Source organism: Euphorbia lathyris, chromosome 6 (genome assembly GCF_963576675.1).
Source record: "Euphorbia lathyris chromosome 6, ddEupLath1.1, whole genome shotgun sequence".
NCBI classification, from domain to species: Eukaryota; Viridiplantae; Streptophyta; class Magnoliopsida; order Malpighiales; family Euphorbiaceae; genus Euphorbia; species Euphorbia lathyris.
Genome location: NC_088915.1, coordinates 54780871 through 54798456, shown reverse-complemented (window position 1 = coordinate 54798456; position 17586 = coordinate 54780871). Strand labels below are relative to the sequence as shown.

The window sequence follows — 17586 nt, the reverse complement described above, 5'->3', positions numbered from 1 at the left end:
CCTCTGCCACCACTGATCTGTCGTTGTCCATCATTGGATAATCCGGCGTTTGACCGCTGGATACAAGAAAGGCTCCACTCCTCTTTGGCATTAGCAAAACAAGCTGTTTCCAGCGAGTTTAGCATTTATCTTTGCTTATCTGCATAAGGACAATAATTAGCCCTCATTGTTCACCAAATGACATAAAAATATCCAAATTCCCTTATAAATACTATGTTAAACTTAGTCAATTTCATGCCTAACAAATACCCCCAAATTGAACCTTTTCTTGTCCTCAAGCAACAAATTGTAAGAAGGAATCAGAAGAAGAGTTAGGAATGAAATTTGTTCAGAGAGTGAAGGGAAAAACAAAGATTGTTTTGTGTAATAAGGAAATGAACAGATGCACGCTCAGATTTCATTGACGAATTAATGCTTGTTGTAAACATTGTGTCCTTTTTGCTCAAGACTTTCCTTAAATCTTAAAATTTAGATTTCCTCTTTCACAAAGAGCTACCTACTTGCCAGACATGTCTCACTAAGGAATGGAATAATTCACTCACTCTCGTATGGCATTTACTTACCACAGGAAAAAGAATGTGATTTCACTCCTCAGCTCAGACACCACACCCTTAGGGTGCGAGTTTGCCTATCGGTCCCGAATCTAAGGGTCAAAGTTCCTCCAGACATAGTCCAAAGGACTTTATAACGGTTGTAATGTAAGGCTTAGGTTCAGGTTTGACAGTGAAAGGCTATTTCAGTGTACAAACTCTGTCTTTTTGCGATTTATTTAGCCTACACAGCCTACATTGATTACTTTTATTCCCTTATTTAGCTCATCTACACAACTTGTTTCCTCATGACCCAGTACTCTTTTTGAACATTCATTAAGGTTCCTTCCTCCCTACATTATATTCCCCAGTCCTTTCAATCTTTTCCTAAGCAATGTTTGCTCAATCGCTTATTTTCGCATGACTTAAGCACATGATTTTACTTTAAACAATTGGCCTTTCGAAGCATAAGACAGAACTCAGGGTGTTTTAGAGTTATAAGTGAAGGGGGAGGGCTATCATTCGTGGTGTTTTCCAGAAAGAGCAGGTCATGGCTCGACTTGGTTATCCTAATCATTGGGGTGCAAAGCACATGTGTCTTTTTGTGTAGCGGAGAGGGTAACTAAATGCCTTTTTCTTCCTATGAAAGTCAGAATTAATCACCATATCAACAGGGCACCAAGGCAAATTCTCCCTAAAGATAGTGAGCGCTGGCCCACTCAGAAAAGAAACGATGCATACCATAGATGCTTTCTTAGGCTCAAGTTCTCACTATATTTGGGGAAATGCAGTAAGGCAAGGGTTACTAATTTTGAAAGAGGATTTAAAAATTGAAAAAAAAATTTGGAACTTCCTGATTTAGGGACACACAATGCAAACAAGCACGTAATACTAAACTACTACATCAAAACATGCACAGTCTGGTCTTTGATTCCCGCCGAACACAAAACAATTTACTAGAAGGTGAATAAATAGGCAGAAAAGAAAATGAACATAATTATCATAATAAGTACTGAGGATATATGCAACAGAAATTCTCAAGGGATATTTGTTCTACATCAAATTACTAAATATACAAGCAAAATTTAAAACATTTATTATTCAAAGCATTTATCATGTCATGCCTGCATAAATTGTGATATACAATCCCCACCCCCAAAAGAAAACCAAACATTGTCCTCAATGTTAAGAACACGGCAGCAGATTGTAGACAAGTGAAAGCATAGATATTCATGCAGAGCAAAACATGATAGAATAAGGGTGTTAGAGGTTACCAGATGCTAGGACAGCGACAATTTTGACAGATCAGGCGTGATGGGAGAGAGAGGAGTTAACCTCTTTATCCACAGTGGCAGGAATGCCATCCTCTTTCGAGGGCGTACCAGCATTAGCATTAACATAAGCACTAGCAGGCGTTTCAGGCACTTTTCTTACCAGACTTTTTTCAGCAAAACCAGAAGGACTTTCCTTTCCATTCTCCTCAATACAAATGGTTTTAAGCATATCGATCTCGCCTTGTTGAGACGCGTATTTTTGCTCCAGGGCGAATATCATCTCGCGGTCTGCCAGACTCTGGGCAAACAGGGCGTTGAATCGATCCATTATATCCTCGCTGGAAAGCTTTGCACACTTCTTATAAAAATCCAAGTCCTTTGGCTTCTCGACTTGTTCAGAGTCTGAGGATACTGACACTGTTGGCTCGCTTTTCCTTTTTTGACTCTCATTCTGCCGAGATGTAACAAAGTCAGACATCCATACCCACTTCCCGTTCACCATTTTTCCGAACAGCATCTTCTGGAGGCTCTTGAGGTCAATCGGGTCTGGGTGATTCATAATCATGAGACGAGAGTGGTCTTCTGGTTTAAAGACCCCGATTGATTCCGCGATTCTGGTGACGATGCTCCCACAACAGATGATTGACGAGTTTTTCTTGCAAAAAGTGCTGATGTATTCTCCGAACCAGAACCCCAAATTCATTCTTGGTCCAACTGCCATACTCCACAACGCGGTGAGATCTGCATGTGGCATGGTGGCTTGGTTTTCCTGAGCGAATATTGTGCCGAAGATCAACTTGTGCAAATACCGAACGGCATAATCATCGATATTGGAAGCCTTGGACGAACTACCGTCGTAATGTTTCTTACCCGAAAGTGAGTCCCAGAAATCCACAGGGTCGAAAACATCAGGCGTTGTGGTGAATGCCTCTTTATAGCTCTCGGATTCTAGATCGTCATCATCTGCAGCACCCAACATTTGATTGAATAGGTTGAGCGACGGCCGCTGGGAGTGACCCATTAGTCGAAAACTGAACTTTCCCTCTTCCTCAGGATCGGTGATCTCCACGTTGTGCTTAAAAGTGGCCAAGAACTCGAGTGTCAGTTCCCGATAGGCAGGTTCCGTCATTTCAAAGAAACATTCAAAGTGTCCTGCCTTCATTAGAGTGCGCACACGATCTTCGAGCTTCAGCCGCCTTAGGGTTTCCCAACAAACTGTTCGGATGGGTCCGAACTGAAGTTTCACTAACTCTTCATAGTAAGCCTGTACAGTTGTGTCTTTAAACTGGGCGAGTTTCTTGACTAGCTTTTCCTCTGGGACAAAAGCTATAGTGCTCGGCTCAGTCATCTTTGCTTTCGCTTTTTCTCTCTTGGAGGATCCTTCAATTTTAACGTGTTTGCCTGAACCACGGGTTCTCATTTCGTTCTCTTTTTTTAAGTAAGGTTTCCCAGTGGTACAGGGCACAGAGCATGAACTGCCTCGGTGAAAAGAAATATCAAAGAAAAGAAAGAAGTATGGTGAATGACGAACCGTCATGAGATAGAGCTTCTTTAAGTAGGGGAGAAGATACGTCTTCTCGCCAATCTTTCATTATTAGGTCGAATCAGAGTATGCCACCTGGATAGATAGGCAGAAAGGCGCGTATATTCGAATTGGAACGAGGGGCGATGAACGGTCATGATTTGAATTTAGAATTTATAGCCCCATAGCCGTTCAATCTTATCGAGGAAAAATAGGCGGTATGAGTGCCTATGGGTATAGGAGTGGACGTTTCCACTTTTACTGATTTTTAATTTTTCTACCGCCCTAATTTCCACGATAAATCCTTCCCTGTTAAACAGGTACAATTGTACTACCACACCCTTTGGAAGGAGTTTTGGGTTTTACAATTGTGCCTAGCCAGAAGATACTCATCAAGAATCAAAATTCAACACATTTGACACTTTTTAACAAAATTAAAATAATTAAAATGCAAAGTTACTTGTGCTACAATTGGTGTTTGTAGCGGACACCCTGTTCTCGTGCTTTTACTGACTCGGGGGGTCCTGGAAATGAACGGTATCAATCTTCCTTGTGTGATCGTTCTCTAAATATGGCTTTAATCTCTGCCCGTTCACTTTGAAAGGTTCCTGACCTTCCCTGTCAATCTCAACTGCTCCATGACTAAACACCTTGTGCACCGTATAAGGTCCCGTCCATCTTGACTTTAGCTTCCCAGGAAACAACCTGAGTCTTGAGTTGTACAGGAGGACTCTCTGACCTTCTTCGAACGTTTTTGTCTAGAGTTTTCTATCATGCCACAGCTTAGTCTTGTTTTTGTAATTCACAGCATTCTCATATGAGAACAACCTGAATTCTTCCATGTCGCAGAGTTGAAGTCTTCTCTGATCTCCAACAGCCTGTTGCTCAAAATTTAAGAAAGTTAATGCCCAGAAGGCCCTGTGTTCCATTTCAACAGGAAGGTGACAAGATTTTCTGTATAATAATCTAAACGGAGACATTCCAATTGGTGTTTTATAGGCAGTCCTATATGCCCAAAGAGCATCGTCAAGATTGTTCGCCCAGTCTCTCCTAGAATTGCCAACAGTTTTCTCTAAAATTCTTTTGATTTCACGATTAGAAATCTCTACCTGTCCACTTGTTTGTGGATGATAAGGTGTGGCAATTATGTGAGAGACTCCAAGCTTTCCCATCAGCTTCTCGAATTTGGCATTGCAAAAGTGGGTGCCTTGGTCACTAATGATTGCTCGTGGGACACCAAATCTGGCAAACAGCCTTTTCAGGAATTTTACTACCACACGGGCGTCATTGGTGGGACTAGCCATTGCTTCGACCCACTTGCTCACATAATCTACAGCCACTAAGATGTATTTATTTCCTAAGGATGTAGGGAATGGTCCCATAAAATCTATGCCCCAGATGTCAAAAATTTCGCACACAACTATGTTGTTGAGGGGCATAGCATTCTAAGCCGAGATGTTGCCTGTTCGCTGGCACTCATTGCAAGTGCTAACGAAGGCATGGGCATCCTTGAAAAGAGTGGGCCAAAAGAAACCTGATTGGAGAACCTTGGCTGCGGTTCGGCTAACACTATGGTGTCCTCCTGCCTCGCGGTCATGACAGTGGCTTAGAACATCCTGTCCTTCTTCGTGTGATATACATCTTCGAATGATTTGGTCCGCACAGAACCTGAAAAGATAAGGGTCATCCCAAAAGTAATATTTGATTTCAGAGAAAAACTTCCTTCTTTGATTCGTGGATAGGTTGTGTGGCTTAAGCGAAGTTGCAAGGTAATTAGCTATATCGGCGAACCATGGCCCAGACTGTGCAGCATATAGATGTTCGTCAGGAAACCTTTCAACAATTTCTGCTTGTTCCGAACTGCCCTGGTGATCAATCCTTGACAAATGATCAGCTGAAACATTCTCCGTTCCCTTTTTATCCTTAATTTCTAGATCAAACTCCTGAAGTAATAACAACCATCAGATCAACCTTGGCTTAGCATCCTTTTTCGCGAACAAGTACCTCAACGCAGCGTGGTCTGTGTGAACAATCACCCTAGATAACACCAAATAAGGTCGAAATTTGTCAAAGGCATAGACTATGGCAAGAAGCTCCTTTTCGGTGGTGGTGTAGTTCTGCTGTGCCTCGTTTAAAGTTTTGCTTGCATAGTAGATTGGCCTGAACTTCTTTTCTATTCTTTGTCCAAGGACAGCTCCCACACAAGTATCGTTTGCGTCGCACATCATTTCAAAAGGGTGCTCCCAGTCTGGTCCCGCTAGTATTGGCGAGTTGATCAGCTTGCTCTTCAAGAGTTCAAATGCCTGCACACAGCTTGCGGTGAATGAAAATTCGGCTTCCTTATGAAGTAGGGCAGATAAGGGCAATGCAATCTTTGAAAAATCTTTGATAAACCGGCGATAAAACCCTGCGTGCCCTAGAAAACTTCGCACATCCTTCACGTTGGCCGGAGTGGCAAGCTTTTCTATAACTTCTACTTTTGCTTTGTCAACTTCCATCCCTTTCTCTGAAATTTTATGCCCGAGGACGATTCCTCCTGTGATCATGAAGTGACACTTCTCCCAATTCAAGACCATGTGAGTCTCCTTGCATCTTACGAGCACAGCTTCGAGGTTGTTCAGACAGCTGTCAAAGGAGTTTCCATAAACCGAGAAGTCATCCATGAATATTTCTACTATTCGCTCCACCATGTCATGAAAAATGGACATCATACATCGCTGGAAAGTGGCTGGAGCATTGCACAACCCGAAAGGCATTCTTCTGTATGCATACGTCCCATACGGACATGTGAATGTTGTCTTCTCTTGGTCCTCACTATGAATCGCGATCTGATTGTATCCTGAATAACCGTCGAGAAAGCAATAGAAAGAATATCCGGCTAAACGCTCTAACATCTGATCAATGAAGGGCAGCGGAAAATGATCCTTCCTTGTTGCTTCATTGAGCTTCCTGTAATCGACACAAACTCTCCATCCTGTAATCGTTCTTGTGGGTACCAACTCGTCTTTCTCATTGCGAACTACGGTCGTTCCTCCCTTCTTGGGAACAACGTGAACATGGCTTGTCCACACACTATCAGATATTGGGTAGATAATACCCGCATCGAGAAGCTTGATTACTTCTTTCCGCACAACCTCCTTCATATGGCGATTTAGTCAGCGTTGCGACTGGATAGATGGCTTGTGCTCTTTTTCCATTAAAATTCTGTGAACACAGACTGCTGGGCTGATTCCTTTGATGTCATCAATTTTCCATGCAATCGCGTCTTTGTTTCTCCGTAATACTGCCATGAGTTGCGCCTTTGATCAGGAGTTAATTTTGATGATATGATGATCGAACTTCCGCTGGGTGGTTCAAGGAATGCATACTCGAGGTGTGCAGGCAACGGTTTCAATTCCGGTTTAGTCACCGGCACAGTTGGTATCTCTGGTGGTTCTTGATGAGTAGGAACAGTAGGATCGAAAGGAGGTGCCGGTAAGCTGGATTCAATGGAACAGCCTGTTTCTTCGCATATGTTCACCTCTTCTCCCAATAGAGTTTCTAAAGTGTTCTGTTCCTGGAAAGTAGAAAGACTTTGAAAATCATCCAAGAAACAGCATGTGTCATCATTATTATTTGCACGTCTCATTGCCTCGTTCATCTTAAAGATGACTTCTTCCCCATTAATTCTTAAAAATAATTGTCCCTCACCTACGTCTATCAATGCCTTTCCTGTGGCTAAGAATGGTCTACCTAGGATGATAGGAACATGCAAGTCTTCATCTATGTCCATTATAATGAAATCAACGGGCAAAATAAATTTCCCTACTTTGACTAGCACATCTTCCACAACCCCCCTAGGATAGCATACTGAACGATCAGCTAACTGAATAGACATACGAGTAGGTTGGGGTTCTCCTAGTCCAAGTTTTGCATATACAGAATATGGCATGAGATTTATGCTAGCCCCTAAATCACACAGTGAATTTTCAATATTTAGCTTTCCAATAGAACAAGGAATCGAAAAACTCCCTGGATTTTTTAGCTTCTTGGGCAGCTGCTGCTTGTTTTGGAGTATTGACGAACAATCTCTGTTGAGTTGTATCATGGAAATGTGCTCCAGTTTCTTTTTGTTCGATAGGATGTCTTTGAGGAATTTGGCATATGTCGGCATCTGTGCCAGTGCTTCCACAAAAGGAATGTTGATGTGTAACTTCCTTAAGGTATCAAACACCTTCGAATTCTGCTCTTCCAACTTCTTGTTGATTAGACGAGTAGGATACGGCACAGGTGGGACATACGGCGGTGGTTTATACGTTCTTTCCTCCTCCTCTTGATCTGGCTTGCTTGCTTGGTTAGCCTTCCTTGTTTCTTTATTACTAGGAACAGCCTGTTCCTGTTCCCCTTCAGCTTCTTTGGACGTTCCTGCACACTCAGCATTCTTATCAGTCAAAACAACTGGTTGAGTTTCCTTACCAGACCTTAGGGTGATTGCCATGACGTTGCCTTTAGGATTTGGCTCTGTGTTGCTTGGCATTATTCCCTTTCCTTTTGATGTGGATGCGGCTATCTGGTGAACTTGTGTCTCCAGATTCTTGATCGACGCTTGCGTCTGTTTCATGAACTGCATCATCATTGTTTTCATATCTGGTTCGACATCTTCCTTTTTTGGCACAGGTTGCTTGTATTGCTGCTGAGGTTGTCTTTGGTAATGTCCCCCTTGCTGTTGTTGATACCTCGGCTGTTCTTGATACCGTGGTTGTCCCAGCTGGTCCGGTTGGCCTGTCCATCCAAAATTTGGATGGTTCCTGGTTTTAGAGTTGTACGTGTTAGAATAACGGTTAGGCTGGTTCCTTTGATTATACCCTGGGTAGTCACATTCAGCCCGTTTGCCCTTTCCCGACTTATCTCCGGGACAATTTATGTTGAAATGGGCTCCTTCGCAAAAATCACAAATGTCATTGAATGGTGGTTCATTGTGAATGGACGAAACATTTATCTTTCCCAGCTGTCGAGTAAGCTGTTCTACTTGGCTAGTCAAATTTTCCACAACATCTTCGTTTCCTGTCCTTTTCCCTTCACTTCTGGAGGAGTGCCAGTTGTAGCTTGTGCTTACCACTTTCTCCATGAGGTCATATAAAGCCTGTGGCTCTAGATCTTCTGGGTTACCATTCGCGATAGATTCAATCTGGATTTTGTAAATATTGGTCGCGCCATTGTAAAAGTTCTGCATCTGCATGCACATAGGGATACCATGATTTGGCACCCTTCTGAGCAGCTCTTTGTACCTTTCCCATGCTTCTGCCAGCGACTCGTCTTCGTCTTGTATGAAGCGTGACACTTCATTTCTCAGTTTGATGGCTTGTCGAGGTGGGAAATATTTCATAAGAAAAGCTCGTGCCATCTCTTACCAACTCGTGATTGTTCCCGGCTGTAAATTTCGCAGCCAGGTTTTCGCTTTATCCCTCAGGGAAAAAGGAAACAGCTTCAATCTGATTACGTCGTCAGAAACACCTCTGTTTGATCTGAATGTGTTGCACAACGTGATGAATTCTTGAATATGCCCATTTGGATCTTCAGATTGAAACCCATTAAATTGTACGGAGGCCTGGATCATCTGTATCATGGACCCCTTCACTTCGAACATGTTGTTCCCCTCGTTGGGTAACACGATACATAATGAATGTCCCTCTGTGGTTGGCCTCGAGTAGTCTCTAATTCTCATAACAGGAGGGTTATTATTTTCTCATTCTTCTTCTTGGTTTGGTGGAACTGGCTGTTCTGGTCCTTCCCTTCCAGCCATTCTTCTCTCTCTTTGCCTTTCTCTCTGTCTAGCATGTCGAGCTCCCGCTCTGTTTCGTCTACACGTCCTCTCTAATTCGAGATCGATAGGAAAAACAGGAGGTCCAACTCTGCCCATAAACAGGTTAATAGCTTCTTTGTTTCCTGCACGCCTAAGCAAACGGATTAAAAACACCCTCTTTCACAGAAATTTCAGATAGATTTGTTGCTTTCAATCCCCGGCAACGGCGCCAAAAACTTGTTGTCCTCAGATGAGACTCTAGCAAGTGCACTAGATATAAGTAATAAAGTGATAAGTTAAGTATCGTCTCCACAGGGATTAAGATTCAAATGTATATCAGAAATTGTTGCTAAACAACGTGTGTGTGTGTCAAACAAGCTTTCTTCTTTTGAGTTGATTGTGTGATGTTGGTTTAGTAAGATGTAAGAGGGCTGATGCAGTAAGAAATTATATAGCTTTGAAATGATTTAGAAAATAGAATAGGCTCAACCCGGCCGAACAGGTTGTGCTTCGTCTTACAACATTCACATGAAATAGAAGATAATGCCAATGAAGCCAAAGTATCAGTTTTGAAGTGAGTTTGAGTCAACTTTCGTGTGTTCTCAAACTCCTAAGACTTACTAGCACCTTTAGCGTCCTAAAGATACGTTCTTTCTAGCATTAAGAACAAAACTGCATTTCTGGTTAAGAAAACCCTTGACACAACCATCTAACTTGTCAGCTTCGAGGTTGGGAGATTAATAGAGATATCAGTGAATATGAAAGCAGTGTCCTATCATCCATCTAACACATAAATAAATGCCTAGGCATGAAAGTTAAATCCTCATTAATCACAACATTGACAAAATACTAACTATTCATTAAAAACGATTGTAAAAACTTACATAACCGGTTCGGCCTGGCCGTGCCCATTCAAAATGGACTACTCACTCATATCGAGCAGTGAGCAGTCGGTAGTTCTTGATACAGCTCGAGACTCCATGGGAGCTCTTCCTTACTTTCTTTCTACAACTATTCTACTTTTCTAAAATGACTAAAAATTCCGAACTCCCTATCTTTCCTTTGCTTCACCTACTTAAAGAGAAAGACAGGGGTAAAATCGGTACAACTTTCGTACCCTTTCAGCAAAATAAGTCAACTAGACACTACAACCGAAATACAATGAAATGATTAAAAATCCATTGACCCTTGAACACTCAAGGGGTTGATACTTCATGTCATCTTGCTACTTTTAGAAATCCCATCGCAACACACTTTCACCTGCCGCTCTGCCCCTGCCTCTGCCACCACTGATCTGTCGCTGTCCGTCATTGGATAATCCGGCGTTTGACCGCTGGATACAAGAAAGGCTCCACGCCTCTTTGGCATTAGCAAAACAAGCTGTTTCCAGCGAGTTTAGCATTTATCTTTGCTTATCTGCATAAGGACAATAATTAGCCCTCATTCTTCACCAAATGACATAAAAATACCCAAATTCCCTTATAAATACTATGTTAAACTTAGTCAATTTCATGCCTAACAATAAGTGAGATTGATAAGTGTGTGGCCACACCCAAATAAGTAGTTTACTTATCTGATTCATTAATCTACTTAAGATTAAGAAATATCATAAACATCAGAGAGGATGATAGCCGCCATGCCTCTAGTTTATAATATCGATATCAAATGGTAAAAGACTTTAAGAGATAACTACAGGGTCTTTGCATCTTTAGACTGCTGAAACTCTGTCTTATTTAGGGGCAGTAATGGTTTGCTAGAACCCACTTACTGTCTGTGAGCCATAAGCCCACTACTAGCTAAGGACAGTCCCATAGGATCGTGCACATCGAACATCTGAGTTAGAACTTATAGAACGATACATTGGAGGGATTGAATTAATTAATTGATTGACAGTAAAATGTCAAGGTAATTAATTGGTGGTTAATTAATTGATTAATCGATACTTTGTATCAAGGTAATTGATTAATGGTCTTAAGTGTTGAGTATTTAATTGATTAATTAGTTTACGGGATGTAATTAATTAATTTGTAAATTAATGAAATTGCATTCGGTGAATAATTAATTAGATTAGTACGTCAATTTATTAATTAGTGTTATTCATTTAATTGGGGTAATTAAATTTAATCTAATCATAATTAATTGCATATAATAAATATTATTGGTATTTATTTATGTAATTAGATTAGGATTGGATTAGTTTTGTAATTAACCAATTAACCCTAAATCAATTAGGTTTAAGAATACACTATATATAAATTAAACACTCTAAACCTAATTAACCTAATATAGATATTCCGCCAACTATGTTTGCTTGAAAAAGCAATCACTAAATCAGCAGCCACCACTTGAGGAAGTGGAGAAATCTTTTGGCAAATATCACAACCTCTCCCGTTCTTCTTTCGTTCTTTGGCTAGCACCGGTTCTGGCTCGATAGATGTTCATGCACCTGACTACGAAGATCTTACTACTTTGTGGATTCTTCAGCCGTCTCTAGAAGAGACAATTCGGGTAAGTTTTTACCCTTAAATGTATCCAAAAGGTTTTATTCAATCAATGGTTAACGGACAAAGATCAAACTAAAAGGGATTAGAAATAAATTTTAAACCGCAATTCTGCTGCGCTACAGTTGATTAACTGGCAATAATCCCTAACAAACAGTTTCAACAGGAACAAACGGGCCTTGGACTATAGAAAGCCATGCACTCATGTTTGTTGCATGAATGAAGTTTTTCATTCTGTTCTTCCGAAAGGTGTAGTTAGACCCGAAGAACAGAGGAGGCCGAGTGATGGACAGCCCCTCAGGAAGAATCTGAGTTGTCTGATTTCCTTGGAGGAAACGAGTGATGTTCTCAGCCATTGCGGGGATCAGCTCAAGATAGTTATATCTTGCTCAGTGAGCTTTTAAGCTCTAATACCACTTGTTGGTCCCGTGTAACGTGACAAGATTAGTTCCAAGGGGGGGGGGATAGGAACTATTTAAAATTTTTGTCCGTTAAGGCTGACTTCTTTTCTTTAAGAAAAGGTTTACACAGCGGTGCTGAGTAGTTTTAAGACACAAGCTTAGTCAACTAGTGACTAAGTCTGTTTCTTTCCTTGAGTCAGGAGATAACACTTAAGTCTATTACTGAACTCAGCTTCTCAGTGCACTCAACTCAGCGTATGTTCGTTACTTAGTCATTTTTATAGCAAGCAATATATATAAAGGAGTTTAAGGGTTAGAAATATGTTACTCAGCAGACGTATCCTGGTTCGGCCTCTCCGCCTACATCCAGTCCCCAGAATTCCTTCCGAGATTTTCAAATCCTATACTGAGCTCTTTAAAGGTAGAGCACGAAACCTTTTACAACAGAAGCTAAGTATACAAGAGTACCTTCCTCTATTCCTCTACTCACTCCTATTACTACCGCTGAGTACTATAACCGAGTACTCAACTTCTCCTTTCTATTCTTCTAGAAATGATAAGTGTTTGTCCTAAACAACAATTGCTAAGACACTTTAGATGAATAAGATCACTCTAAACTTTTACACAAGATTGGAATTGGTGTAAGATTTGCTTTGCTTTTCTCACCGAACTTCAAGTATGAATTTGGTCAGCGTTTCGACGTGATTGAAGATCTGCATTGAATGAAGCATTTGAGAGGCCTATTTATAGTGACACTTGATGCACCAGTAATTTCGAAATAACCGTTGTAGGGAAATGGCTTCCTGTCGCTTTCACTCAGTACGTTCTCAGTGTCGTTGGCCAATGAAATTCTTGTATCTTCTGTCTTCGGCAGTGCTCAGCAGCTTTTAGTCAGATGAACAGAATGTTTGTACATTTATAGTAAAGTCTTCCAGACAGCTTTCTGCGTCTTCTGACCTTTACCCAAAGTAGAAATACTTTGTCTTCAAGTTGGTTCTGTTCAGCTGCTGACCTGACTACTTTGTCGCTCAACTCAGTAGCTTCGTCTTGAAGCTTTTGTTCGAAGGCTTCTCGATCCTTCTTCACGCTGGGGTGGCGTTTTACTTAATACGACTGCGTTTTGTCTTCCTGGGCCGTGAGGTCTTGATCTGTTGACTTGGGCTTGACTTTCCTTTTGTGGGCCTTTGGGCCATTTATCTTAATGTCTTATAAATCAAATAACTCAACATTGAAGAAACACATTAGTACAAATAAATCAAAGCATTTAAATTTAATGTGTTAGAATATTTTATCATTAATCTAAATAATTTTGTCAAATCAAAATCATGTGGAAAGGTGTTTCAACAATACGGAGTGGAAATTCTATAAGTGACTCCAAGCTTTCCCATTAGCCTTTCAAATTGGGCATTGCAAAAATGGGTGCCCTGGTCACTAATGATGGCTCGAGGAACACCAAATCGGGCAAATAGCCTTTTCAAAAATTTCACAACCACACGAGCATCATTAGTAGGACTAGCTATTGCTTCAACCCACTTACTAACATAATCGACCGCAACCAATATATACTTGTGCCCATAAGATGTAGGGAAAGGTCCCATGAAGTCTATTCCCCATATATCAAATATTTCACATACAACAATGTTATTGAGGGGCATGGCATTTCTAGCCGAAATATTACCTGTTCTTTGGCATTCATTGCAAGTGCTTACGAACATGTTGGCATCTTTAAAAATTGTAGGCCAGAAAAAACCTGATTGGAGCACTTTATCTGCAGTTCTGCTTGCGCTGTGATGGCCACCGGCTTCTCGATCGTGACAATGGCTTAAAACAGCCTGTCCTTCTTCTAGAGTAATGCACCTGCAAATGATCTGATCTGCACATAACCTGAAAAGATAAGGTTCTTCCCAAAAATAATATTTAACCTCAACATAGAACTTCTTCCTTTGGTTAGTGGACAGTTTGTGAGGTTTGATTGAACTAGCGAGGTAATTCGCAATATCGGCAAACCATGGAACAGGTTGTATAGAATACAAACTTTCGTCGGAAAAATCTCCACGATCTCGGGTTGTTCCTGGTTGTTCTCATGAGAAATTCTTGACAAATGATCTGCCGCTACATTTTCGGTGCCCTTTTTGTCTTTGATCTCGAGATCAAATTCTTGGAGCAAGAGTAACCACCGTATCAGCCTTGGCTTTGCATCCTTCTTCGCAAACAGGTAGCGTAGTGCAGTATGGTCTGTGTAGCCAATGACTTTTGACAATACCAAGTAGGGTCGGAATTTGTCAAAAGCATATACTACTGCAAGGAGCTCCTTTTCGGTGGTGGTGTAGTTTTGTTGAGCCTCGGTTAATGTTTTGCTTGCATAATAGATGGGCCTAAACTTCTTCTCAATCCTCTATCCAAGAATAGCTCCCACACATGTATCGCTAGCGTCACACATCATCTCAAACGGCTGTTCCCAATTGGGTCCTACCAGAATGGGCGAGTTGATTAGCTTGCTTTTCAATGTTTCAAAAGCTTTTAAGCAGCTTGTGTCAAAGGAGAATTCTGCATCTTTATGTAGCAAAGCTGATAAGGGTAGCGCGATCTTTGAGAAATCCTTGATAAATCTTCGGTAGAACCCGACATGTCCAAGGAAACTTCTCACGTCCTTGACATTAGTTGGAACAGCCAGTTTCTCTATTACTTCCACTTTAGCTTTGTCTATCTCCATCCCCTTTTTAGAAATTTGATGCCCAAGAACTATGCCGCCAGTGACCATGTAGTGGCATTTTTCCCAATTTAAGACTAAATTGGTTTCCTTACAACGCACTAGCACAGCTTCCAGGTTGTTGTTAAGCCCAAAATATACCTAAAATATCATTAATATTTACATCAGTTTTGCTATTAATTCGTGCTGTTTATATCTATTTAGAGTACTTTTACGTTCGAATATGTTTCTTTCATGCAAGGTACCTAAATATTTGGTAAAATCCAAATAGGAACGAAAAGAGCTTAAAAACAGAAGAAAAACCTACAAAAGGAGTCAAAGACAACGAAAATCAAACGCACCAAAATGAGGATGAGGACGAAGTCGGAAACAGAGAAAATCACTCCGTGCCGCGACCGCGGATCGCCATTCTCGGTCGCGACATGCTAGTTCCAGACACTCCTTCCTTTCGTTTTGAAGGCCCAAGTTTTACTCCCCCATTCTCAGCCGAGAATTGCCATTCTCGGTAAGATCAGAAATTCCTCCAGCATGAATTTCACATGTTTAAAATCCAAGAAACGTGTTCGTTCGAGTGGGTAAAAACGTCTCTTCGCAGAGGACACGACCCTTCACAATGGACACGTCACTTCAATCACGACTCTTCAACATCTATAAATAAAGAGTTGATTGAGAGTTGAAAATATATAGAAAATTGAAGAGAAGAATTAATGCAGAAATTCTAAGTCAAGCGATTCGAAGTTAGAAATTCGATTCTGTAAAAAGCAATATGATGTACACACATTGTTTATAAAATAATTACAAACACAGTAGCATTTAGATTTGTTCATATTAGTTTAGATTTTGGTAGTAGCCGACCGTATCTCTATTACGAAGTTACAGCGAGAAGATTAAGTAGAGGATCCGCCCTGAGTCTGACAAACTCTAACGAACCCCAAGGAAATGATTGACAACCCGTTCACTTGCAAGTCGTCGAATGTTTTCATGCTTCTTGTTCTCTATAAACTTGTATCAAATTCATATTTCATCTAATAAAGTTCATTCGATTCGATAGATTTTTATGTAGCACTTTGGTAAATGATCCGAAGTGGATACTGGCGTTTTCATTAAAACGTAGTTGAATTCAAAATCTTTACAAGGAAACTTTGTTGAACACTTAACAAATTAATATCATCAGTAGATTATTAATTTGATTAAGGTAGCGATCTAACCCGACCGTAGGAGGATTCACTACAGTTCAAAGCCGTAAAATTAGAGGAATCGACGTTTATTTCATTTTCATAATTTATACAAAGTTTAAAGTGGTTTTCTTTGCTTAATGCAAACAAATACATTTATTTACTTTTCTAAAGAACTAAAGGTTTCTGTTTTGTAAATTTATCCTTAAATCAGAAGACATTTCTAACATTTGATATATTCTAATATAATTCTTATTCTAGCAATTTCAAATACCCAAATCCCCAAATCCAACTAAACGATTTTACATTTTATTAACCTTTAAAGTAAATCTAACAGATTCAAAAATAAGTTTTCGTTAAAAAGTATTCCCTGTGGGATCGATATCTTTTATTACTACAAGCGTATACCGTGCACTTGCGGAAATCGCTCAACAAGTTTTTGGCGCCGTTGCCGGGGAACGCCAAAATTTTTGACAAAAATTTTTATTTTTCGTATTTTATTTCGAATCTAGGTTTACACATATTTATTCCAACTTTTATATTTTATTTATTTCAATTTATTAACATATTTATTTTTCAAATTTTGTTTTGAAGGTAGTTTGGTTCATGCAAAAATTTCAAGTTCATGCGCAGTTCTCGAAGTTCAGGCATTCCACCAAAACCATTTGATCCAGAAATTGAAAAGACTTTAAAGAAAACTAAAAAGAAAAACAAAGAAACAATAGATTTAGAACCTCAGCCCGAAAATATGGCAACACTTATGGAGTTCGCTAGGTCAGGAGTGGCCGGTGTAACAAACAGTGTAGTTAGACCCCGTATAAAGGCAAACCAATTTGAAATTAAGCCTGCTTTACTTAATATGTTGCAAAACAACGTAAGGTTTTATGGACTACCTAACGAAAATCCTAATACCCATTTGACAAATTTCTTAGAAATTTGTGACACTTTTAAAATTACTGATGTGCTAGCCGAAGCAATCAAACTTCACATTTTTCCTTTTACTTTGAATATTGAGCCAAAGAATGGTTAACTTCTATGCCAGCCGCAACATTTGAAACTTGGGACCAACTTGCCCAAGCATTTTTATCAAAATATTTTCCTTTAGCAAAAACCGCAAGAGTCATAAAAGAGTGAACATCTTTTTCTCAAAATGACAATGAAACTCTTTATGAGGCTTGGGAACGTTTTAAAGAACTTCAACGTTTATGCCCACACCACCAATTGCCCGCTGAACTTTTAATGCAAACATTTTATAATAGATTAAATCCTACAACTAGAGGTTCATTAGATGCTATGTCTGGAGGGTTATTCATGAAGAAAACATCAGCTCAAGCAAGAGAACTTTTGGAGGAAATGGCAATCAACAGCAGTATGTGGCCCGCGGAACGTGGACATATACCGATGGCGAAACCATCATCTTCAAATACATCATCGGTTAAAAGTATAGTGAATCTTGATCCAGTCGCGATGTTACAAGCCCAATTTTCTGCGTTATCACACAAAGTTGATAGGTTTATGGCACCGTATGATCCTAATGGTAATCCAATCCAAATGGATGTGGATTATGAAGGTATGGATGAGATTGAACAGGTAAATTTTGTCCAAGGGCAAAACCAAACTAATAACCCTTATTCCAATACTTATAATCCTGGATGGAGAAATCATCGTAACTTTAACTGGAGAGATAATAA

The 17586-nt window shown here is 40.2% G+C and overlaps 1 non-coding gene across 1 annotated transcript; it reads right to left on the bottom strand.

Moving 5' to 3' along the window:
• Positions 1–17011: 17011 nt before the first annotated feature.
• Positions 17012–17118, bottom strand: LOC136234427 (small nucleolar RNA R71). The gene has a single exon (XR_010691311.1). It is a non-coding gene; the product is annotated as a small nucleolar RNA R71 (small nucleolar RNA).
• Between the last annotated feature and the right edge of the window lie 468 nt (positions 17119–17586).